Source organism: Leucopleurus acutus (assembly GCF_964270905.1).
Source record: "Leucopleurus acutus genome assembly, chromosome: 20".
NCBI classification, from domain to species: domain Eukaryota; kingdom Metazoa; phylum Chordata; class Mammalia; order Artiodactyla; family Delphinidae; genus Leucopleurus; species Leucopleurus acutus.
Window position 1 is genome coordinate 32587964 of NC_139162.1, and position 22022 is coordinate 32609985.

The window sequence follows — 22022 nt, forward strand, 5'->3', positions numbered from 1 at the left end:
TCTTAATAATTGATATAGCAAGTAGGGAGAAAATCAGTAAGGGTATAAAAGATTTTAACAGTACCATTAACCAACTTGATCTAACTGATTTTATAGAAAACTATGCAACAGAAGTAGAATTCACATTGTTTTCTAGTGCATATGGAATGGTTAACAAGATAAACCATAATCTCCCAAAACTGATTTACTTATAATTTGGCACACAAACTCTGAGTATTTTTACCTTTGTGTTTTTTCACATGGTGTTCCTTTGGCATGACATACCCTTCCTGCTAACCCTTCCTCACCTCCCTGACTGACTCCTGTTCATCTTTCAAAACGGCTCAGCCATTACCTCCTTTATAAGGGCTTCCTCAACTACCCCCTTCTCTTCTGCATGATTGTAATACTTTGTGCATATATTTATCTTTGCTTGTGTCATAGTATATGAAATTATATGTATAGTTTTAATGCTTCTCCCACTAGACAAGATTTAGGATAAAAATTACATCACTATAATTAATAGCATATGCTATAATTTACTTATTAACAAGAGGTGTAGTTTATGGAATACCGATTATTTGCCAAACACAAATATGTGTTTTTTTAATGTAGAGAATGTTAAGAAACATTTATTTATAACTGTTATGTGTTGGACTCTGAGATACTATATAGAAAGTGCCCTCCAAAATACATTTGGAAGGAGGTCCTAAAGGCAAGACGATGTGACTCTGCTAAATGACTTTTATTTTGTAGACTAACAAATCACTGTAATTTTCCAAATCAAACCAGGCAGTGTAAGGATGACATTTGTTCCCAAACACTAAGGAAATCATCTGAGTATTAAGAAACTTATAGCAATTTACTGTCTTTCCGCAACTTTTACTTCCAATAACATTACAGGGTAGGGATGTTGACTATGTCCTGGTATAGACAGTTTCTTGGTTGGCCCCAACCAGAACTGTCTTTTAGTGAGGGGGCTAATGAAGCCAGAACCATTCTCTGACTTCTTGTGCCATCAATGAGAATAAATTACCCCATTCAACGGGGAAGAATATTTTTCATTCATCAATTCTTGCAGCTATCCAATAATCTGGATTGCCTCTTGCACTTAATCTTTCATTTCAGAAGGAGAAAGTGTCCTCACAAAGGGACACCCATTGTGCATCTCACAAACTTTGCATTTGATTTATCTGTGGCAAGCCAAGGAGAAAAACCAGATGTTTCGTCAAGCATGCCCTTCAATTGTCTGAATCCTTGTCAACAGCATCATTCTCACAAGGAAAAAGCAGTGATTTGATATAGGATGCGGGCCTGGGTGGTTAGTAGCGTTATCCTAATGTCCTTTTTGGCTTGACTGGGTGGATCAAGAAGTTTGATTCACTTTTCTTGCTGCAGAATCCTATATTATTGGACTAGAAATGAAAACCATTTTTCTTCTTCGGTCAAGGAAAAAGAAAAACATTTGCCAAGTCATTATATATAACAGATTGTAGCGAGAAGGTGCTTAGGAAAATGCCCAAGGCAGGCAGTTACCACACAACACCAAGACAGCAAAACCTAACTGGCATGAAAAGGGAAATTTACCATGTCTTCTCTGATGATGACACCATTGAGGGTTTCCCACTTAGAGAGCCAGCAAAGTGACTGACATGTAAATTGGCATCATAGAAGTCCAGGGAACATTAATACCTGCTGCTTAGAGCAGATTTCCTACTTCAGGTTCTTGTGAGACCTTATGAAAAACTCTTTCCTTTGTAAATTCATGGCCATTGAGATGTCTAGATCTGAGGGTCCCAGGAACATGTTCAGGCACATGGAACACTGAATTTTCAAACCAAAAGCCACGGTAGGAGGAGCATAATGAAAATAAGCCTAATGTGTACAAATCAAGGTCAAGGATGACAAAGGTCAAGCTACTAGTTTCCTTCTTGGTTTCCCTTCCATAGACAGACTGTTTGGTCAGGTCCTTTCTACTAATCAAATTGTGTTTATTAGATGATAATTAGGTTGTTTTCCCATTTATAATTCCAACTAGAACTCCAGCTCCATGTTATAGTTAAACACTGTCAACTTCTCCTGAGTAAATGTGGTGTTCCTCCCTCCTTCATTCCTTTCCCCCCCTCCTGAGACCTTTATGGTTTGTAGGCCACAAGCCCACTGTCTTCATGGAACAAAACTGGGAATGAAGAAGCCCCAGGTTCTGATGCTAAAAGGGAAATTTACTTCATTTCTACGTGCCTTTATTTCAAATAAGACTAATAATTTTTCACAAGACTGTGAGGTTCCAGAGGGCAAGAACATCAGCATTTTGGCCTGCTAGCACCTAACACAACACCTGGCACACAGTAGATGCTTAATAAATATTTCTTAAATAATTCTGCATTTACCTCGTCTCAGGATGTTTCATGAGAGCATAAAGTACATGAAATCACTTGGAAAATTTAAGAACATTGGAAACAAATATAGTCATTTTCAATGCCTGCAGCTAAAGATCTGCGTCTTCACAGTGAACAAGAGAAAAACTAAAGACCTTAATAGATCAGAAAGTGTTAGAAGTAGAAAGATCTATTAAAAAAGTAAAATAATCCACTTGTTTTCTAGCTCCTGATTGTCTGGATAGATAGGAAAACCAAGGCTTGAGGAAATGTATAGTTGTTGTTACTAGTAACACCTAATATTTATTGAGTACCTTCTATGTCCCAGGCTGTTCTAAGTACTTCATACATTTCATCTCACTTAAACCTTACAGCAACTCCATAAGGTGGGCGCTATTATTACCATTCTGTTTAACAAAGAAATCACAGAGAGGTTAAGAAATTTGACCAAGGTTGCCCAGCTAGTAAGAGGTCCAGCCGGGATGCATGTTTTAATCAGAAAGAGATGGAAGCATGCCTCAAGTAAGCGTCATGGTTATGGTATTTGTTTTTCTCTTTCTGACTTTTACTTCACTCTGTGTGACAGTCTCTAGGTCCATCCACGTCTCTACAAATATCGTATATTAATGCATATATGTGGAATTTAGAAAAATGGTACAGATGAACCTGTTTGCAAGGCAGAAATAGAGACACAGACGTAGAGAACAAACGTATGGACGCCAAGGGAGGAAGGGTGTGGGGGGGGGGGATGAATTGGGAGATTGGGATTTACATATATACGCTAATATGTATAAAATAGATAACAAATGAGTTATCTACAGTTCCTGCTGTATAGCACAGGGAACTCCACTTTGCTGTACAGTAGAAACTAACACAACATTGTAAAACAACTATACCCCAATTAAAAAAAAAGAGTCATGTTTACATACATTTCTATCAAATATAATTATTTACTGGAGCTAGATTTTCGAAATCAACATAACTATGGTCTATCAGTAATGGCAGAATTCTCCAGTTCCAGTTCCTATGTCAGAATTAAGACCTCTGAGCAAGATTCCAGCCACATCAATCATTAGAATCAGCTCTGTTGTTTTCCTGAGAAAGAAATATTTTCACAAATGTCACTTTCACAGCTCAGTTTTTGACACTAAAAGTCAGTTACATCATTTCACGGTAAGATGATACGCGATGCCATTGAAGTCTAAGTCTCTCGTCTCCCCAATTTTATAGTCAGATCTGACTGGAAATTCCCGGGCAATTAATTCAGCCATTTGAACCTCAGTTTCCTTATCTGTAAGATGGGAATAAACATACACATATCTGTAAGGTGGGAATTAGCCTACTATGTTGCTGTGAAGATGCAATAAGACAGTGTAAAACCTGTAAATGATATCTGTCATAAGGAGCTCAAAGTATGTCCCCAAATCCCATTTAGAAAGCATTTGAAGTTACTTGGACAAGGCTTAGGCTTATCATATCCCTTTTCCAGACAGAAAAAAATAAATAAATATTTCAAGAAAATACTCACTGTTTTAAGTACTTCAAAATTCGAAGTATTATAAAATTAGATCTTATTGCATACTTTTACCTTTTATGACAACAGTGTCCAATGGCAACCACCTGAATATTCTCTATTTGTGTGGTTTCAGGCATACCTTGGGACTCTGTTCCAAGGGAATTTATTTTCAACCATATTAAAACGCAGATTTTCACTCACTGGGGCTGTACTCCCCCACAATCCATTCAGATTAGTGAGGTTTTAAAACAAATCAAATAATCCTTAAGAGTACATCACCACCCACCTAGCACACACTTAGCAGCTGCCATATTGTTGACAAGAGGCTGGTGATGTGCTCACAGAGAGCGAGCCATCAGAACGCAATTTCAGGGACCTTACGATCTACGACAAACATGCTGACATTTAAGAACAAATCAGGACATACGCACAGTGAGAATATGTGGGACATCTCTGATTCTCATTCTTAAAGCAATTCATTTCCTGAATTATAACACAAAGCTTTCAAAATTCAAAGAGAACAGAAACAGGTAAGCAGAATCTAAGTCCCCCATTAATCTATCCTCTATAATCAGTGACTATAGGATGTTCTCTTATATGTGTGTGTGCATTTATGTGTGTTTATATGTGTGTGTGTTTATTTGTGTGTATATGCCTATACATAGTGAACATGTATGTATGTAGTGAATATATATACATACATATAAACACAAGCATATTTTTGTTTTTTAAATAAAAGCTAAATCATACTGTGCAAACTATTCTGTAACCTGCACTTGTCACTTAGCAATTTGTCTTTAGAGGGACTGTATCTTGCTTTTATTAATTGGGATCTTTGGACAGAAGAAAACAATTGATGTGTAAGTTAGGTTTTCATTACTGAGTTAGTTGTACAGGAGTTTAGTTGAGGGGAAAAGAGTTTGAGATGGAGAAAACAGAGAATAGGAATAAAAATGGTTTTCAACAAGACAATGACATTTTATAACAGAAGCAGGGAGAGAGATAAAGGTTAAGGGACCCAATAACAGCCGTCGAAGCAATAAGTCAATTCCATGCCCACAACCAGAATCCAAAGCTGAGTTGACTGGTTCAAAACAGTATCAGAGGTTTCACATATGAACTCTGACCTCACCAAGGAAGCAACTAGGTGGCGAGGATGGGACCTATCCTTCTAACAGTCCCAGACTGGGACCACTATGCCTGTGAAAAATATGCCAGAGAGGAAGGGAATGGGGGAATGAGGGAGAAGAAACTTGCCATTTCTTGTCAGTGAACACAGTGGAAATGGGTTAAGTTAGCTCAAAAAAAACTCGAATCCCTTCTGCACTAATTGTGTTTCGGTATCGAGAAGGAGATGGGATTTTGTGGCTCTCTGTTGGCTTCCACTGTTAGCTGAAAAAGAGCCAGAGAATTTTTTTAATAGAGGCTCTTCTGTAAAGAAAGCGGGGAAACAATAGCTAGCTGTCACAGCCAGCTGATATCTGCCTTTGATCAACCAAATGAATGTTGCAGGCATTTCTTATAGAAAGGAGATTGCTTATCGATCTATATCAAAATATGCATGCTAATCCCAGGCAGCAGAGAGTATTTTCAAGTAGAGTTAATAATCTGATTGCTGCCCTGTCTGGAGCAATTCTCTGAACTCGGAGCTCTAATCAGTCTAGGGTCTTGCAGTCAAATATACTTTGCTGTTTAAATTTGGATTTGTGACATTGATTGAGGAGCCCTTGTAAAGGTGTTGACAAATCAAATTGTTTGCTCCTGTAGTGTTTTGCCAGAGATCAAGTCCAAAGTAATACACAGTGAATTTGTTCATTACTAGTAGGGTGAAAGGAATGATAAAATTCACTGCATCATTATCACAGACACAAGCCCGATAAAAGATATGTTCTGTCTGAAGGAAATATAGTTTTGTGGGTGCTCCAGGGAGTTATACTAGGGGTGGGGTAGCCCTCCTAGACCGGGAGGATATTAGATATGTTTTAAGAAAGATAGGCAAATAAATCTATTCCATATTTGAGATCAGAGCACTTTGTTTATTTAGTTGGCAAAGAAACAAAAAAAATGGACAGATAGATGTCATGCATTACTGGAAGAAGTCCTTCACCACTCAGACCTGTGTAGGGTAAGAGGCTTCCTCCACAAAAAGAGGAAGTGACAAAGGGGAAAAGCATCTAGGCCCCCAAGTTTGATCCCTGCTTAAGGTGAGGATTAGTGGACCATCTTTACTAGTTCCCAGAAAGGACCAGAGCCAGCATGAGAGAAAGTAGCTTCGATAAGTCTATAGGTCCTCATACCCCTCTATCTGCTCTGAGGCTGACTTGGCCGGTGCTTTATGGGTAGATGGAATGCAGGGGACTCTGAGGATGGGTTCTCCCAAAAGTAGACCCTGAGACAAGAATGTGAGTGCAAGTAAGTAGTTTATTTTGAAGATGATCCCAAGAAGCACTGGTAGGGGAATAGGGAGGTTAGATGGGAGAGGAAGAAACCTAATACAGGGTGCATTAATGAGCAGGTCATTGCCATGGGCACTGGGGGTCAGGCCTGCTGGGGACTCTGAAACAGCAGCAAAGTGAAGAAGAGAGAGAAGCTGACCTTGTGGGAGACAGCTCCTTGTGGGAGCTGAGGGAGGGGAGAAGCTCCTCCTGGAGTGCTGGGGCTTTGATCACTGCATTGGGCTGGACATTTGAATTACTGAAATGCTACTGCTTTTGTTAGTGGATGCGATTTGGGGTTGGGGGGGGGGTTAGGAAAGAACTAGCCTACTGCCTGGGCTTGTGGTAACAGATTGATGTGGTTTTATATTCTACCTTTTCACATCATATTGCCACAACCAATAATAGTACCACTAATCGCAATTTTATCTGCTAACATTTACTGCATAACTTTCATCTGTCAAGCGCTTTTTTCAGTATTTAAATGCACTATCTTGATTTTACTCATTTAATTTATGAATACATTTAATTTATGAGTACATCATGTAATCTAATTAGTAAAGTCAGTCCTCTTGGTCAAAGCAACCACGTAAATCAGACTTACTTTGTCAGAAAAGTCTGGCTTCTTTTTTCCCCCAACTTTATTTTCAGTACATACACAGTATGTGTTCATATGTTTCAAAAGTGAGTAAGTAAATAAATACATACACTATCTTTGTGGCTTTTGTTTTTTTCATCTGCAGATTGTAAGCCTGTAGTGGATCTAAAATGACTTACTGGGTCACCTGTGAAAGAGAAGAGGACAAAGCAGAATAGATTAGAATAGTTTACAGTGGAGTGGAAAATATCAAAGTGTATCGTCCACTGCAAGGATTATCTTTGCTAATGAAAGCTTTGTGTCAGTGGTGTGTGAGTGTGTATGCACATGTATGCACATTAGGTCACAGTGTAAAATATATTTCTTCTTGTAACTCAAGGGCAGTTAGAAGAAGACTGAGTTTTCTCATTTAAATGTTGATGTAGCTACCCCCCATTTTACAGGTGAGAAAACTGAGATTCCAAGATGTTAAATAACCTACACAAGTTCACACAGCAAGAAAGTGACAGGGCCAGGGTTTAAACTCATCCACAGAATGTTTGCTCTCCCCCATAGCAACCATAACCCAGTCAACAGCAAAGAAAATGGAAACCCTGTAACTTTCAGAGAGCCTGCATTGGGAAGCCTCCGGGACCATCTGCTCCTCCAGAAGGCTTGCAACTGTTCTTTTCATGTTTGTAAGGAGAGTTTGGTAACAAAACCCATTTAATATCAAACTGGAAGACAGCAGAGTGCTCCTTGGCTTTGTAGCGTTGTTGACGTCGCCTTAATTTATAACATGGCAAATGGTTAGGCAGATGGCATTTAATATATTCCCAGACATAAACATGAGGCTTAAGTTGTATATGGTATATGTTCCTGAGCTTCCCATAAACTCTGTAGGGGGTAAGACTATCTCTTCCCCCCACCTCCCATTTCTGCCCATGAGCAGTGTTAACCATTCAGAGACATGGGCAGGATGTACAGAATTGGCCCAACTCATAAGAAGAGTTACGAAGTGACTTAGGTGACAGGCTTTCCAGCTCATCCCAAACAGCACTGGCCTTGACTGAAACAGTTCATGTCGGCAAAAGGCAAGGCAGCTGACACATGACAGAAGGATACTGGCCTTAGGAATCTAAGACACCTGGGGCTGGGCTGTATCCTACATCTCACAAGTCACGTCACTGTTTTTTAATCAACAGGCTTTATTCTTTAGTATAGTTTTAGATTTACAGGAAAAATGAGCAGGTAGTATAGGCTGTTCCCATATTAACACACACACACATACACATACACACACACAGAGCTTCACCTTTTATATTACCACATCTCATATTAGTGTGGTATGTTTGGACAATTAATGAACCAATAGTGATACATTATTATTATTAACTAAAGTCCATGGTTTATTCAGATTTCACTCGTTTTCACCCGGTGTCCTTTTTCTGTTGCAGAATCCCATTCAGGATTCCGTGTTACATTTGGTTGTCCTGTCTCCTTAGACTCCTTTTGGCTTTGACAGTTTTTTCAGACTTTCCTTGTTTTTCTTGACGTTCACAGTTTTGAGGATGACTGATCAGATATATCGTAGGGTGTCCCTTGATTGGAATTTGTCTGATGTTTTTCTCATGATTAGATTGGGGTCATGGCTTTGGGGGAAGAAGATCACAGAGATAAAGTATCATTTTAATCACATCACATCAAGGATACGTACAATCAACATGACTTACTGCTGTTGATGTTGACCTCGGTCACCTGGCTCAGGCAGTGCTTGTCAGGTTTCTCTACTATAAAGTTACTATTTCCCCCTCTTTCTATACTGCCCTCTTTGGAAGGCAGTGTGTAGCCCCCGCTTAAAGACTGGGGAGTTATGTCCCCCTCCTTGAGGATGAAGTGTCTACATAATTTATTTGGAATCTTTCTTCATGGCAGACTTGGCTCTTCTCCATTTATTAATTTACTCAGTATTTATTTATATCAGTATATACTCATGGATATTTATCTTATACTTTGGGTTATAATCCAATAATAGTTTATTTTTTAGCTCAAATTGTTTCAGCTTTGACCATTGGGTGCTATTTCAGTTGGCTCCTGTGCCCCCTTGACATATGTCCATCAATGTGTTGGGGGTTTTTGTTGTTGTTGTTTGTTTGTTTTTTAGCATTTCCTTACTTTCTGGGAATACATGATGCTCCAGGCTCATCTTGTTTATTTCTTCTCCCAGTCCAAGAATCAGCCATTGCTTTAAGAAGCCCTGGTTACTTTAATTGGAAGATGGTTTTAGAAACCAAGATCTGGACATTAGATGGGTTTGACACTACTGGGGTGTCATTGCATCTGAACCCTCTAAGCTGACAGGGCAGAGGAATATATGTGTATATATTAACCCATGTATATACATGTAGCTATAAGTATTTCTCTATGTAACCATGTCTATCTATTTTAAGATAAACATGAGTTCTTACTGGTATCTCTAACTCATCCATTACCACATGGATCATTATGTAAATTCCCACCACGACGATGAAATACCTGCCTCCCTCCATCTGCCACCCATTTAATGAATTGTTCAATCCCAATATACATGTATAGCATTATCAGAATTGTTAACCTGTACCCCTATTGGAAACAACTTTATCAATGAGAGTACAGTGCTTATGTGAAGCTCCTTTTGCTTTTAGTCTTACAGACTCCATTTCCAAAGTGACTTAGGGCAACACCTTTTCCCCCATTCCCTTCAATGAGGTTGTTTCATGCGTTTGTTATACAGTAAGATTCTCTTTTTACACTCTGCAATTTTTCCTGGGATCCTCTGACATCCTAAACAATTTTTTCAAATTGTTATACGTTAAGGTTGACACTTTGTGCTGTAAAGTTCCATGGGTTTTTACAAACGTGTGATGTCATGTATCCACCATCACAGTATCATACAGAATATTTTTACCACCGTAAAAATCCCCTGTGCTTCATCTATTTCACTTCTCTCTCTTGCCCACCAAACTCTTGGCAATCACTGACCTTTTTAGTATCTTTATTATTTCACCTTTCCCTGAATGACATATAACTGGAATCATACAGAATATAGCCTTTTCAGAATGGCTTCTTTCACTAAACAATATACTTTTAAGTTTTCTCCATATCTTTATGTGGCTTGATAGCTCACTTCTTTTTTTTTTTTTAACATCTTTATTGGTGTATAATTGCTTTACAGTGTTGCGTTAGTTTCTGCTGTATAACAAAGTGAATCAGCTATATGCATATGCATATCCCTATATCCCCACCCTCTTGCGTCTCCCTCCTACCCTCCTTATCCCACCCATCTAGGTGGTCGCAGAGCACTGAGCTGATCTCCCTGTGCCATGCAGCTGCTTCCCACTATCTATTTTACATTTGGTAGTGTATATATGTCAGTGGTACTCTCTCACTTCGTCCCAGCTTACCCTTCTCCCTCCCCGTGTCCTCAAGTCCATTCTCTATGTCTGTGTCTTTATTCCTGTCCTGCCCCTACGTTCATCAGAATCATTTTTTTTGGTTTTAGATTCCATATATATGTGGTAACATACGATATTGGTTTTTCTCTTTCTGACTTACTTCACTTTGTATGACAGACTCTAGGTCCATCCGCCTCACTACAAGTAACTCAGTTTCGTTTCTTTTTGTGGCTGAGTAATATTCCACTGTATATATGTGCCACGTCTTCTTTATCCATTCATCTGTTGATGGACACTTAGGTTGCTTCCATGTCCCGGCTATTGTAAATAGAGCTGCAATGAACAATGTGGTACATGACTCTTTTTGAATTATGGTTTTCTCAGGGTATATGCCCAGTAGTGGGATTGTTGGGTCATATGGAAGTTCTATTTTTAGTTTTTGAATGGACCTCCATACTGTTCTCCCTAGTGGCTGTATCAATTTACATTCCCACCAACAATGCAAGAGGGTTCCCTTTTCTCCACACCCTCTCCAGCATTTATTGTTTGTAGATTTTTTATGATGGCCATTCTGACTGGTGTGAGATGATACCTCACTGTAGTTTTGATTTGCATTTCTCTGATGATTAGTGATGTTGAGCATCTTTTCATGTGTTTGTTGGCAATCTGTATAACTTTTTGGGAGAAATGTCTATTTAGATCTTCTGCCCATTTTTGAATTGGGTTATTTGTTTTTTTGATATTGAGCTGCATAAGCTGCTTGTATATTTTGGAGATTAATCCTTTGTCAGTTGCTTTGTTTGCAAATATTTTCTCCCATTCTGAGTGTTGCCTTTTCGTCTTGTTTATGGTTTCCTTTGCTGTGCAAAAGCTTTTAAGTTTCATTAGGTCCCATTTGTTTATTTTTGTTTTTATTTCCATTTCTCTAGGAGGTGGGTCAAAAAGAATCTTGCTGTGATTCATGTCATAGAGTGTTCTGCCTATGTTTTCCTCTAAGAATTTTATAGTGTCTGGCCTTACATTTAGGTCTTTCATCCATTTTGAGTTTATTTTTGTGTATGGTGTTAGGAAGTGTTCTAATTGCATTAATTTTGTATCCTGCTACATAATCCATATTCACTGATTAGCTCTCATAGTTTTCTGGTAGCATCTTTAGGATTCTCTAGGTATAGTATCATGTCATCTGCAAACAGTGACAGCTTTACTCTTCCTTTCTGATTTGGATTCCTTTTATTTCTTTTTCTTCTCTGATTGCTATGGCTAAAACTTCCTAAACTATGTTGAATAATAGTGGTGAGAGTGGGCAACTTTTCTTGTTCCTGATCTTAAAGGAAATGGTTTCACATTTTCACCATTGAGAACGATGTTGGCTGTGGGTTTGTCATATATGGCCTTTATTATGTTGAGTTAGGTTCCGTCTATGCCTACTTTCTGGAGAATTTTTATCATAAATGGGTGTTGAATTTTGTCAGAAGCTTTTTCTGCATGTATTGAGTTGATCATATGGTTTTTATCCTTCAGTTTGTTAATATGGTGTATCACATTGATTGATTTGCATATATTGAAGACTCCTTGCATTCCTGGGATAAACCCACTTGATCATGCCATATGATACATTTAATGTGCTGTTGGATTCTGTTTGCTAGTATTTTGTTGAGGATTTTTGCATCTATGTTAAACAGAGATATTGGCCTGTGGTTTTCTTTCTTTGTGACATCTTTGTATGGTTTGGGTATCAGGGTGATGGTGGCCTCATAGAATGAGTTTGGGAGTGTTCCTCCCCCTGCTATATTTTGGTAGAGCTTGAGAAGGATAGGTGTTAGCTCTTCTCTAAATGTTTGATAGAATTTGCCTGTGAAGCCATCTGGTCCTGAGCTTTTGCTTGTTGGAAGATTTTTAATCACAGTTTCAATTTCAGTGCTTGTGATTGGTCTGTTTATATGTTCTACTTCTTCCTCATTCTGTCTCGGAAGCTTGTGCTTTTCTAAGAATTTGTCCATTTCGTCCAGGTTGTCCATTTTATTGGCATATAGTTGCTTGTAGTAATCTCTCATGATCCTTTGTATTTCTGCAGTGTCAGTTGTTACTTCTCCTTTTTCATTTCTAATTTTGTTGATTTCAGTCTTCTCCCTTTTTTTCTTGGTGAGTCTGGCTAATGGTTTTTCAATATTGTTTACCTTCCCTAAGAAACTGCTTTTAGTTTTATTGATGTTTGCTATTGTTTCCTCATTTCTTTTTCATTTATTTCTGATCTGATCTTTATGATTTCTTTCCTTCTGCTAACTCTGGGTTGTTTTTGTTCTTCTTTCTCTAATTGCTTTAGGTGTAAGGTTAGGTTGTTTATTTGAGATTTTTCTTGTTTCTTGAGGTAGGATTGTATTGCCATAAACTTCCCTCTTAGAACTGCTTTTGCTGCATCCCATAGGTTTTGGGTCATCGAGTTTTCATTGTCATTTGTTTCTAGGTATTTTTTGATTTCCTCTTTGATTTCTTCAGTGATCTCTTGGTTATTAAGTAGTGTATTGTTTAGCCTCCATGTGTTTTATTTTTTTTACAGATTTTTTCCTGTAATTGATATCTAGTCTCAAAGCATTGTGGTCGGAAAAGATACGTGATACGATTTCAATTTTCTTAAATTTACCAAGGCTTGATTTGTGACCCAAGATATGATCTGTCCTGGAGAATGTTCCATGAGCACTTGAGAAGAAAGTGTATTCTGTTGTTTTTGGATGGAATGTCCTATAAATATCAATTAAGTCCATCTTGTTTAATGTGTCATTTAAAGTTTGTGTTTCCTTATTTATTTTCATTATGGATGATCTGTCCATTGGTGAAAGTTGGGTGTTAAAGTCCCCTACTATGTTTGTGTTACTGTCGATTTTCCCTTTTATGGTTGTTAGCATTTGCCTTGTGTATTGAAGTGCTCCTATGTTGGGTGCATAAATATTTACAATTGTTATGTCTTCTTGGATTGATCCTTTGATCATTATGTAGTGTCCTTCTTTGTCTCTTGTAATAGTCGTTATTTTAAAGTTTGTTTTGTCTGATATGAGAATTGCTACTCCAGCTTTCTTTTGATTTCCATTTGCATGGAATATCTTATTCCGTCCCCTCATTTTCAATCTGTATGTGTCCCTAGGTCTGAAGTGGCTCTCTTGTAGACAGCATATGTAGGGGTCTTGTTTTTGTATCCATTCAGCCAGTCTATGTCTTTTGGTTGGAGCATTTAATCCATTTACATTTAAGGTAATTATTGATATGTATGTTCCTATTACCACTTTCATAATTGTTTGGGGTTTGTTATTTTGGGTCTTTTCCTTCTCTTGTGTTTCCTGCCTAGAAAAGTTCCTTTAACATTTGTGGTAAAGCTGGTTTGGTGATGCTGAATTCTCTTAGCTTTTGCTTGTCTGTAAAGGTTTTAATTTCTCTTTTGAAACTGAATGAGGTCCTTGCTGGGTAGAGTAATCTTGGTTGTATTTTTTTCTCTTTCATCACTTTAAATATGTCCTACCACTCCCTTCTGACTTGCAGAGTTTCTGCTGAAAAGTCAACTGTTAACCTTATGGGGATTTCCTTGTATGTTATTTATGGATTTTCCCTTGCTGCTTTTAATATTTTTTCTTTGTATTTAATTTTTTGATAGTTTGATCAAATACGCATCTTGGTGTGTTTCTCTTTGGGTTTATCTTGTATGGTACTCTTCAGTGCTTTCTGTACTTGATTGACTATTTCCTTTCCCATGTTAGGGAAGTTTTTGACTATATTCTCTTCAAATATTTTCTCAGAACCTTTTTTTTTCTCTTCGTCTTCTGGGACCCTTAAAATTTGAATGTTTGTGCATTTAAGGTTGTCCCCGAGGTCTCTGAGACTGTCCTCAATTCTTTTCATCTTTTTTTCTTTATTCTTCTCCCTGGCAGTTACTTCCACCATTTTATCTTTCAGCTCACTTATCCGTTCTTCTGCCTCAGTTATTCTGTTACTGATTCCTTCTAGAGTATTTTTAATTTCAGTAATTGTGTTGTTCATCACTGTTTACTTGCTCTTTAGTTCTTCTAGATCCTTGTTGAATGTTTTTTGTATTTTTTTCATTCTGTTTCTGAGATTTTGGATCATCTTTACTATAATTACTTTGAATTGTTTTTCAGGTAGGTTGCCTATTTCGTCTTCATTTATTTGGTCTTGTAGGTTTTTCCCTTGCCCCTTCGTCTGTATCATATTTTTTTGTCATTTCATTTTTTTATTGTTGTTGTTTGGTGGTGCTGTATTCCTGTCTTACTGGTTGTTTGGTCTGAGACGTCCTGCACTGATGTTTGCAGGCAGTTAGATAGAGCTGGGTCTTCTAAGATGAGGACCTCCGGGAGGCCTCACTCTGATTGATATTCCCTGGTGTCTGAGGTTCTCTGTTAGTCCAGCGGTTTGGACTCAGAACTCCCACCACAGGAGCTCGGGCCCAACTTCTGGCCTGGGAACAAAAATCCTACAAGCTTTATGGCATGGTAAAAAAAAAAAAAAAAAGGAAGAAAGAAAGAAAAAAGGAGCAGTACAATATCAAACAATAAAAAACAGAATAAAATTAGAAAGATAAAAAATATAATACAAAAAATAAAACAATAATTGAAACAACTGCAACAAGGTAAAATAAAACCACAGCAGAAAAAAGAAAAAAAAAAGGGGGCGTGGAGGCAACAAGCCAAAAGGAGAGATCACTAACAAAGTATAAAGAATCAAATAAAATTAGAAAAGTAAAAGATTTAATAGGAAAAATAAAAATATAAAAGAATCAACAACAATGAACCAGCAAGGTAACAGAACCTCAATCTAAAAGAGGAAAAAAGAAAAGAAAAGAAAAAATCCTTGGCTATAGGGGTGGGGTTTAGGTGGGTGTGGAACTTAGGCAGGGGTGGGGTTTAGGGTGGGGCGGAACCTGGGCGGGTGCGGGGCTTGACGTTTGAACGTGGGGCTGGGCCTAGGCTGGGGGACGTTCAAGCATGGGGCAGGACCTTTGCTTAGGACCTGCACAGAGTGGGAGAGGCAGCACGTGGAAAGCAGGGCGTCTGGAGTGTAGAGTTCCGGAGTTTGGAGGTGGGGTCCTGATGAGGGTGTGTGGGTGGGGTTTAGGCCCAGCGCGTTGGAGGGGGTCTCAGAGGGGGTCTCCGAGGGTAGAGGTGGGGCCCTGGGTGGGTGTAGGGGCGGGGCTTGGGCTCCGTGCGGCAGGAGGGAGGCTCCGAGGGCAGAGGGTTAGGCCCGGGAACCAAACAGGCTTCCTGGCTCCTAAGTGGAGAGGGAAAGCACTGGCCCCGTTCCCTTCCGTTCCTTTGTGCCCCTCCCCCACCATCTCCCTCAGGGTCTCCCCAGTCGCTGCCGGACCTCTAACCGTGGGTGGGTCCCCCTGGGTGCAGGAACTCCTCCCCTTCCCCAGTTACCCCTCAGGGGTGCGGTCCCAGAGGTCCGGCCTTTACTTTTGCTCCCCCTTCCCTCCCTCCCACTCCCTCAGGACCCCTGCAGCTGGAGGCGGCCTCAGTGGGCAGAGGATCAGGCCTGGGATCTCAACAGGTTCCTGGGGGGCCAAGTGGGCAGGGGAAACCTGGCCACGCCCCCTTTTGATCCTCTGCCCTCCCAGTGGTTCCCCAATTTCCCCCTTCGGGTGTGAGATCCCTTCCCCTCCCCCAGCGGCCCCTCAGGGGCGCCAGTCCCGTCCCACCTCCACTTCTCCTCCACCTTCACTCCCATGCCCCATGTCCTACAGGGTCACTGGGGTTTCCTCCCGTCCCCTTAGGTGTCTGTGGTCCCCCACGGGTGCCTGGTAGGTGCTCTAGTTGTGCAGAGACATGAATTCTGGGTCCTCTTAGTATGCCATCTTGACTCTGCCCCCAGGCCCTAGCTCACTTCTTTTTATCACTGAAAAATATTCCATTGTTTGGATATACCACAATTTATTTATTCACCCATGAAAGGACATCTCAATTTCTAGCAGTTTTGGGTGAACAATAAAAATAAAGTTATAAACATTCATGTGCATATTTTTATGGACAAAAGTTTTCAACTCAATTGAGTAAATACCTAGGACTGCAACTACTGTGTCACATGGAAAGATATGGTTAGCTTTGTAAGAAAATGCCAAACTGTCTTCTAAAATAGCAGTGTCGGGCTTCCCTGGTGGCGCAGTCGTTGAGAGTCTGCCTGCCGACGCAGGGGACACGGGTTCGTGCCCCGGTCTGGGAAGATCCCACATGACGTGGAGTGACTGGGCCCATGAGCCATGGCCGCTGAGCCTGTGCGTCCGGAGCCTGTGCTCCGCAACGGGAGAGGCCACAACAGTGAGAGGCCTGCGTACCACAAATAAATAAATAAATAAAAATAAAAATAAAATAGCTGTGCATTTTTAAAATTTAAAAAAATTATTTATTTTTTTTTATGGGGGTATAGTTGCTTTACAATGTTTTGTTAGTTTCTGCTTTACAGAGAACTGAGTCAGCTATATGTATACGTATATCCCCTCTTTTTTGGATTTCCATCCCATTCAGATCACAACAGAGCACTGAGTAGAGTTCCCTGTGTTATACAGTAGGTTCTCATTAGTTATCTTTTTTATACATAGTAGTGTATATATGTCAATCCTAATCTCCCAATTCATCCCACGCCACTTTTTCCCCCTTGGCCAAGAGGCACATGAAAAGCTGCTCAACATCACTAATTATTAGAGAAATGCAAATCAAAACTACAATGGGGTATGACCTCACACCAGTCAGAATGGCCATCGTCAAAAACTCTACAAACAATAAATGCTGGAGAGGGTGTGGAGAAAAGGGAACCCCTCTGCACTGTTGGTGGGAATGTGAATTGATACAGCCACTGTGGAGAACAGTATGGAAGTCCATTCAAAAACTAAAAATAGAACTACCATATGACCCAGCAATTCTACTCCTGGGCATATACCTGGAGAAAACCATAATTCCAAAAGATATATGCTCCCCAGTGTTCCTTGCAGCACTGTTTACAATAGCCAGGACATGGAAGCAGCCTAAACGTCCATCAATAAAAATAGCTGTGCATTTTGCATTCCAACCAGCAATGAATAAGAGTTCCTGTTACTCCACATCCTCACCAGCATCTGGTGTTTTCAGTGTTTTGAATTTTAGCCATTCTAATAGTATAATGGTATCTTGTTTTAATTTGCAGTTCCCTAGTGATTTGCAGTTCCCAAATGATGTTGAACATCTTTTCATACACTTATTAGCCATCTATATATCTTTTTTAGTGAAGTGTCTGTTCGGATCTCTTCCCCATTTTTAACTGGGCTGTGTGTTACTTTTATTGTTGAGTTTTAAGAGTTCTTTGTATATTTTGGATATCAGTTCTTTTGTCAGATATGTGTTTTACAAAGATTTTCTCCTAATCTGTGGTTTGTCTTTTCATTTTCTTAACAGTCGCTTTTGCAAAGCAGAAGGTTTTAACTTTAATAAAGACCAACTTAATCATTTCTTTTATGAATTGTGCTTTTGGTGCTGTATTTAAAACTTATCACCAAATTTAAGATTTTGTCCTATGTTATCATCTAGAAGTTTTATACTTTCAAGTTTTTCATTTAGGTCTGTGATCCATTTTGAGTTAGTTTTTGTGAAAGGTGTAAAGTCTGTGTTTAAATTCATTATTTGCTTATGGAAGTCAAGAATGTTTCCAAGCACTATTGTTGAAAAGACTGTCCTCTATCTTCTCTCCATTGTATTGCCTTTGCTCTTTTGTCAAAGATCAGTTGACTATATTTGTGTGGGTCTGTTTCTGGGCTTTCTCTTCTGTTCCATTGATCCATGTGTCTGTTCTCTTTCTAACACCATGCTGCCTTGATTACTGTAGGTTTATGTTAAGTCTTGAAGTTCGGTACTGTCAGTCCTCCAACTTTGTTTTTCATCTTCAGCATTATGTTGGCTATTCTGAGTCTTTTGCTTTTTTATATAAACTTTAGAATCAGTTTGTCTACATCTCCAAAGTAGTGTGCTGAGATTTTGATTTGGATTATGCTAAATCTATAGATCAAGTTGGGAAAAATTGACATCTTAACAATACTGAGTTTTCTAACAGGTGTCTTTTTTACCGGTTTTACTAGGGCATAATTGACATAAATTAAGCTACTCGTATTTAATGTGCACAGCTAGATAAATTTTGAGGTATATATGCACTCCTGACGATGCCACCACACTCAATATAACGAACAAATTCATCACCCCCCAAAGTTTCTTCATGTCTCTCTGTAATCCCTTCCTTCTTGCCCCCCTCTCCAAATAACCACTGATATCATTTCTGTTACTATATAACAGTTTGCATTTCCTACAGTTTGATATACATGGAGTAATACAGCATGTGATCTTTTTGGTCTGATTTCTTTCACTCAGTATAATTATTACGAGATTTGTAAATGTTGTAGTACACGTCCAAAGATTATTTCTTTCAACTGGCAAATAATGTCCAGTTGTGTAGATATACCACAGTTTGTTTATTCATTCATCTGTTGATGAACATTGGATTGTTTCCAGTTTTCAGCTATTCCAAATAGCAGCTATGAACAATTGTGGACAAGTCTTTGTATGGACATATGCTTCCATGTGTCTTGGGTAAATACCTGGAAGTAGAACGACCAGATCATCTGATAAGCATAATTTTACCTATTTAAGAAACTGCCATCCTGTGCTCATCAATACATTCATTTGTTACAACCCAATTCCAAGGAGCAATGTGAGATGTTAAAAATAGATGTCTTCGAGCTGTTCTCTCACAGAAGAAGGAAGTGGTATGACACCAGTTAGAAACACTGGCCTCAGAGGTTGAGGAAGTTCAGCCCAAGTCAGACACTTCTTCCATCCCAGAGTTCTCTACTCTTAGTTAAAGATATTTGTTATTGTGTTATGGCTGTTGTGTTTTGGACAGAAACATTTGGTTTACGTGGTTATGTTCCCTCCCTTCTTGCCAGTGGATTCATAATTTTGCCATAGGTTCTAAATCTCAAGGGTTTTCAGATGCATTCTTTTCTGTTTTCAGTGGCACACTACCTAAAGTGTTTCTCAAGACAGTGCTTTTGGGAAACCGTTCAAATCTTGTTCTTTCTTCCTGAAGATGTGAGTTATGTTCTCTTTAAAGAAACAAAAACAATACATGCAGTCTTCTTGTTTACATTTCCTTCTATGGAGTTCTGGGGCCCTTTGTTCTTCTTTTTGAAGCTGTTTCTTGTCCATCCCTCTCTTCTCTGTTTCTTGGACTAAGGGTTTTTATTGAGAACTTCTTCTTTTCCCTTTAAGCCACTACCACAATAGTTTCCAGATAATGGGACCACATTTTTTAAAAAATTAACACAATTTTTAAAGTTACTTTCCATTTACAGTTATCACAAAATATTGGCTATATTCCCCATGTTGTGCAATACACCCTTGAGCCTATCTTACACCCAACAGTTTGTACCTGCCACTCCTCACCCGTATATCACCCCCACAACTGGTAACCACTAGATGTTCTCTATATCTGTGAGTCTGCTTCTTTTATGTTATATTCACTAGTTTGTTGTATTTTTTTAGCTTCCATATATAAACAACATCATACAGTATTTATCTTTTTCTGACTTATTTCATTTAGCATAATGTCCTCCAAGTCCATCCATGTTGCTGCAAATGGCAAACTTTCATTCTTTTCTATAACTGAGTAGTATTCCATTATATATACACTACATCTTCTTTATCCATTCATCTGTTGATGGACTCTTCGGTTGCTTCCATGTCTTGGCTATTGTAAATAATGCTACAGTGAACATTGAGATGCATGCATCTTTTTGAGTTAGTGTTTTTGTTTATTTGTTTGTTTGTTTTCGGTACGCAGGCCTCACTGTTGTGGCCTCTCCCATTGCGGAGCACAGGCTCCGGACGCGCAGGCTCAGCGGCCATGGCTCACGGGCCCAGCCGCTCCGCGGCATGTGGGATCTTCCCGGACCGGGACACGAACCCGTGTCCCCTGAATCGGCAGGCGGACTCTCAACCACTGCGCCATCAGGGAAGCCCTGAGTTAATGTTTTTGAAGTGATGTCTCTGTTTTCCTTTTTGGTTAGTTCCTAAAGTTATCTTTATTTTTTAAGCTAGGGAATATTTCAGTTTCTTTCTCATCTGAGAGATTTGGAGGGCTGAGAGACAGTTGATCTTGAAACAGTGTTTTCCGCGCCAGCTTGGGTACTTACAGAGTCAGCACAGGTGGAGTCCGGCTGGGGTGGCATGAAGAACTGTGAATGCTGTGAGCTGTAGGGGTCTTCCCTTCCTCCTCCCCTCCCCTCCCCCCTCACTTCTCTCTCTCTTTCTTTCTAAAACAACGGCATAACTCATCGTATTTTGATCTCCTCTTTGTGCTGTGTATGGAGTTTGGGGGAACTCTAGAGCAGGGACTGGTACACTTTTTCTTAAATGGCCATATAATAAATATTTTAGGCTTTGCCAGTCTGGAGTTAAAATCAAGGCTATTATGTTGGTACTTGTACAACCATTTAAAGTGTAACTATTTCAAAATGTAAAAAAAAAAAAATTCTTAGCTCCTGGATCATAAACCAACAGGCAGCTGGCCAGATTTGGCTCCCGTAGTTTGCTGACCCTTGATCTAGAGAATTGGATAAGATCTCATTTCTCAAGGGACTGGGGAGTTCTCAATATATAGAGAGCAACACCGAACAATTGGGAAAATGTGCATCCGAATCAGAATGAATTCCCATCAAGTCTGTCTCTATCAACTGCTACCTGTCAAAGTCTATCTAAAATAGGGCCTTCCCTGGTGGCGCAGTGGTTGAGAATCTGCCTGCTAATGCAGGGGACACGGGTTCGAGCCCTGGTCTGGGAGGATCCCACATGCCACGGAGCAACTAAGCCCGTGCGCCACAGCTACTGAGCCTGCACGTCTGGAGCTTGTGCTCCGCAACAAGAGAGGCTGCGATAGTGAGAGGCCCGCGCACCGCGATGAAGAGTGGCCCCCGCTTGCCACAACTAGAGAAAGCCCTCGCACAGAAACAAAGACCCAACACAGCAAAAATAAATTAATTAATTAATAAACTCCTACCCCCAACATAAAAAAAAAAAAAAGCCCTGGACTAAAAAAAAGTAATAATAAATCTATCTAGAATAATCTTCCCTGCAACTGAAGAAGCTATTATTTAATTTCCCACTGTGCTGGGCCTGCCGTGTACGATGGGAACTTGGTGACTGGCTGCTGAATGGTTCTAGAATTTTCTCCTACTTCAGAAAACTCTCCAGCCTCATTTTGCTCCAGTGATCTTTCCACTCCAGTTTATCAATTCACGTACAGCTTCTCACTCACCTTCTCTGCCCCAACCTCCAAATGTTTACCGTGGTCTCTGTGGCTGAGTCACACTCTCCACCTCCACATTCTCTCCATCAGCTGCCACTTATGGCAAGCTAAGCCTATCCGTGTCCTTAATGTGAGGAATTGCCAACGTGCAACACATGGGCCCTAAGGAGTAAGCCAGTTGATTTCACAGGGTATATTAGGATAGGCAGACATGGAAGACGGCCTCTAATGATTTCTACTCCCGGTGCCTACACCCTTGGATAATCCCTTCCCCTTGGAGTTTGGGCTGGATCTAGTGACTCGCTTCCAAGGTGACGGGCTGTCCCTTTCAAGATGTGATTGGTTACAAAAGTCTGTGACTTGTCTTACTAGCATGCC